This window comes from Carlito syrichta, unplaced genomic scaffold, assembly GCF_000164805.1.
Source record: "Carlito syrichta isolate Samal-C Ts95f unplaced genomic scaffold, Tarsius_syrichta-2.0.1 Scaffold307198, whole genome shotgun sequence".
Taxonomy (NCBI): Eukaryota; Metazoa; Chordata; class Mammalia; order Primates; family Tarsiidae; genus Carlito; species Carlito syrichta.
Window position 1 is genome coordinate 130757 of NW_007251294.1, and position 4699 is coordinate 135455.

The window sequence follows — 4699 nt, forward strand, 5'->3', positions numbered from 1 at the left end:
GGAGCGGCCACTGCACTCCAGTCTGGGCGGCAGAGTGAGACTTCAACTCAAAAAAACAAACAAAACAAAACAAAAACCCAAAAAACTTGACCAGGCATAGTGGCTCAAGCCTGTAATCCCAGCACTTTGGGAGGCCAAGGTGAGAGGATTGCCTGAACTCAGGGTTTCAAGACCAGCCTTACAACTTTGTGAGACCTCATCTCTACAATAAATCAAAAAATTAGCTGAACGTGGTGGCTCATGCCTGTAGTTCCAGCTACATGGAAGGCTGAGGCAGAAGGATCACCTGAGCCTAGCAGTTCGAGGCTGCAGTGGCTGTGAGCATGCCACTGCATTCCAGCCTGGGCAACAGAGTGAGACTCCAACTCAACAAAAAAAGTCTTTCTCCAATTAATAAATCAAGAACAGATGAGTAGAGGGCAGCTACTTTCATTATAGTCCTGTGTGACTTGTTACACTGAAATTTTGTTATTCTTTCTTTTGAGTCTGAGTCTCACTCTGTCATCCAGGTTGAAGTATAGTGGCATGATCATGGCTCATTGCAGCCTCCAACTCCTGGACTTAGGCAATCCTCTCGCCTCAGGTTCCAAAGTAGCTGGGACTGCAGACACACACTTCTACATCTGGCTAAGTTTTTTATTTTTTGTAGAGAAAAGGTCTTGCTATGTTACCTAGGCTGGTCTCAAATTCCTAGACTCAAGCAGTCCTCTTGCATCAGCTTACAGACATGAGCCACCGTGCCTGGCCTATAAAATTTTCTAAAAGCTATAAGCATATATGTAGCTTGCAAGGATCTCCAGCAAACTATGACAGTGGCTGTCTCTCAGGAGGGGGGGCAGCTACACCAAACACATGAGGAACTACAGATATGGCCGGACCTGAGATGGCTCTGTGGCAAAGGAGGCTACCTGGATGGAAAGCCAATCTGAGAAGTCTGATTTTTATCCCAATGGCAATAGGGAGCCATGAAGGGGTTGTAAGCAGCAGAGTGTTCTGAGCAAATCTGCTTTTTAGAGCAAGCCCCTGACGTGGACAGGTGATGAATTGTGGGGGAGGGAGGCTGTTGACGGCGGGCAAGCCAGAGGCTGCCTCAGTGTCCCGTTGAGAGCCATGAGGCTAGACTAGACCTCCACACCTCAGATGTCTCTCGAGAGCCTACTTTTCCCTGCCAGACACTATTGGTAGGCCCGAGGAGAAAGCAGGGAACACAGTGGACAAATCCTCTGCCTTTAGGGAGCTCACGGGGGTGAGAGAGCCAGGTGGACAGGAAGGAAGACGAATGTAAGTCAGACAGTGGCTCATGCTATGGCAAAAATGAAACTGCTTAAGGAGATAGAGGGATGGTGGGGAGAGGGATACTTCAGATTGGGTGGTCAGAGAGGGCCTCTCTGAGGAGGAGGGTTTTTTTTTTTTTTGAATTGAAGTCTCTGTTGCCCAGGCTGGAGTACAGTGGCATGATTATGACTCACCACAGCCTCCAACTCCTGGGCTCAGGCGATCCTTCTGCCTCAGCCTCCCGAGTAGCTGGGATTACAGGTGTGTGCCACCACGCCTGCCTGGCTAATTTTTTATTTCTTGTAGAAACAAGGTCTGTTGACCGGGCTGGTCTTGAACTCCTGAGCGCAAGCCATCCTCCCACCTTGGCCTTCCAAAGCGTTAGGATTATAAGCATGAGCCGCCATGCCCGGCCAGGAGGTGACATTTGAATGCAGTCCTGAATTAAGTGAAGGAGCAACCCGTGCAAAAATTGCGAGATGAGGGTTTCAGGCGGAGGGAACAGCAAGTCCAGGAGCCCTCAGATATTTAGGTAGGAGTGAGACTGATGTGCCCAGGGAACAGCAAAGAGGCCAGTGTGTGGCAGGAGCACATCAGTTGAGGGGAAGGTGCTGGGAGCTGATTTCCCAGAGGTGGCCGGGGCCGGCTTGTGGAGCACAGACAGAGCTTTGGGGAGTCACTGGGGGGTTGAGAGCAGGAGAGCAGAGTGGCATGACGTGTCTTGGGACTGGAGGAGGGAGTCTCAGTCGGCCAGCAGGACAGAGTGTGGCTGTGGGTGGGTAAGGGGAGAGCAGCACTCCCGGGACTCCGCCTGGCGGCCTGGCGGCGCTGGGCCGCTCAACCCGCCTGGACCAGCTACAGCAATTTCATCACCCACATCCCAGCATCCCAGCCCCCTCTGGGAATGGAAGGATCCTTCACAAATCAAAATAGCAGGCAAAGAACAGCCTCTAATTGTTCTGCGTAAGAGCAGAGAAATTAGACGAGTCAGCTGTGGGGTTGAGTCCGCCTCCCACACAGCTGTGATCCCGCACCCGCTGAAGACACACTTCCTGAGACTTGCAGTTCTGCTGTCTCCGAGCAAAACTTTTTGCTTCTCCAGCCCTAGCCAGAGCAAATGACAGCCATTTGGGAGGGAGTGGGACAGATGCTGGCCCAGGAGGACAATGAGTGAGTCACTTTTTTTAATAACACTTCTTGCAAGAATAGCCTTAGCTGATGTGAGTTTGTTCAGTCATTCCAAACCATTGAGTGCCCTCATCCTTGGGGTTCAGGGCTGGGCGTGAGATCAGAGAGAACCTTTGGGGGAGAGGAGAGAGAGCGCCTGGAGTCAGGAGGTCCCAGTTCTCGCCTTGGCTCTTCCATGGTGTGACCTTGGTTGAGTCATGTCCCTCTCTGGGTTTGTTTTCCTGTCTCTCCCAATATGGTTTTTAGGCTACACAGTGATTCTCAAACTTTAGAGTTCATAAAAATCCCTGGGGGTGGCGAGGCGTGCTTGGTAAGGATGCAGATTCCCTTAGCCGGGTGCGGTGGCTCAAGCCTGTAATCCCAGCACTTTGGGAGGCCAAGGCGAGAGGATTGCCTGAACCCAGGGGTTTGAGATCAGCCTGGGCAACTTGGTGAGACCTCGTCTCTACAGTAAATCAGGAAAAGTTAGCCAGGTATGGTGGCACATGCCTGTAATTCCAGCTGCTTGGAAGGCTGAGACGGAAGGATCAACCTAAGCTCAGGAGACTGAGGCTGCGGTGGCCATGAGCATGCCACTGCACTCCAGCCTGGATGACAGTGTGAGACTCCAACTCCAGTTCAAGATCAAGTCTCAGGTGGGGTCCGAAATTTGCATTTCTCACGGGCTCTTCTGGTAATTCTGAAGGGAGTCCTTGGACCACACTTCAATAAAACCATTTCCTCTCCATTTGTCGGAGCTCTTTCTGCTCTGAAATTTGAGGAGTCACTCATGCAACACTTCTCTGGTCTCTCAGATCATTCCAGGGCATGAAAGAAGTGTCAGGCTGGGCATGGCTCTTCACCACTATAATCCCAGCATATTGGGAATCCGAGGCGGGAGTATCACTTGAGGCCAGGAGTTCAATACCATCCTGGGCAACATAGTGAGACCTCATCTTTACCTTAAAAAAGAAGAAAGAGAGAGACAGAGAAAGAAAGGAAAAGGAGGGGAGGAGAGGATAAGAAGAAGGGAGGGCAGGAGGAGAGGAAGAAAAAAGGGAAAGAAGAAAGGGAAGGAAGGAAGAAAAGAAAGAAGGAAGGGGCGTGTGTTTTGTGCCTCAGTGTGCCTGTGTGTTGCTATGATGACACCGTACTGGGTCAGTCTGGTTCCATGTATGCAATCTCTCCCAGGCTACCCCATGCCCAGCCCAGGCCCTGGTACAGAAGGGGCGGTGGCTGTAAATGTTGGCCAAATGAGAGGTCAGCTGTCATGTAGACAGCTGTGCAGGGCATAGGGCATGGAGGGATGGTGGGGTTGTCAGATGCGGAGTTTGGCTGCAGACATCTGGCTAGGGCCCCTGGGCTCATGGCCTGGGTTGGTGTATGACTCTGTCACCTGCTTCCCTTTCCCACACACTGTGAGTGGGGCACCGTGACTTCTCAAAGAGGTGAGTCCAGTGGCATGGGGATAAGAAGACCTGGATGGAGCCACAGGGAGAACTGGGAACCCTGGTGTACCATCGAGGACACCCAGGGAATCTAAGGCTCCAGCCAGTCTGTTAGGCGGTGTCCCTTCCTTGGAGTTGGCCAATCATATTTCCAAAAGAGCAGGTCAGTGGCAGGAGCTGGAGGGTCAGGTCCCTCTGGCCTAGCCTTCAGCTCCATTCTTCATATATGAAGAATGATAACAGCCATTATGTCCTGAGTGCTAACCATGCCTTGGACTCAGGGCTAAGTGCTATCTTACTACACTTTCACAATCAGCCTGAGAGGTTGGTACAAGTATCATCCCGCTTTTTGCAGTTATGGATGCTGAGGCTTAGAGCGTTCAACTTATTACCCAGAGTCACTCAACTAAGCAATAGTAGAGGCAGACTTAGAACCCAGATCTGTTTTCTTCCAGAGTCAAGTTTTCTCTTTGACCATATTGCTTAGTACTGCTCAGAAAGTAAGGATTTTCTTCCCTCAAATACCTTCTTCCAGAGTCACCCACAGCCAGAGAAATCTTTTTGCCTCTGGTGTAGTGGAAAGAGGTGATACTGAATGAGACAGTTTAGGGTTCTAGTTCTACCTCAGATCCTGACCTTTTGTGTGACCTTGGGCAAGTCACTTTACCTCCCTGAGTGTTTTTTTTTTTTTTTGAGTTGGAGTCTCACTCTGTCGTCCAGACTGGAGTGCAGTGGCCGCTCCCGTCCACCGCAGCCTCGACCTGCTGGGCTCCGGCGATCCTTCTGCCTCAGTCTTCCAAGTAGTCAGA

General features: G+C 51.1%; 1 protein-coding gene across 1 annotated transcript in view; it reads left to right on the forward strand.

Moving 5' to 3' along the window:
• OPRD1 (opioid receptor delta 1) overlaps nt 1–4699 on the forward strand; it is a 46186-nt gene that overhangs the window by 34827 nt on the left and 6660 nt on the right. The gene's annotated exons all lie outside the window — the stretch shown is intronic.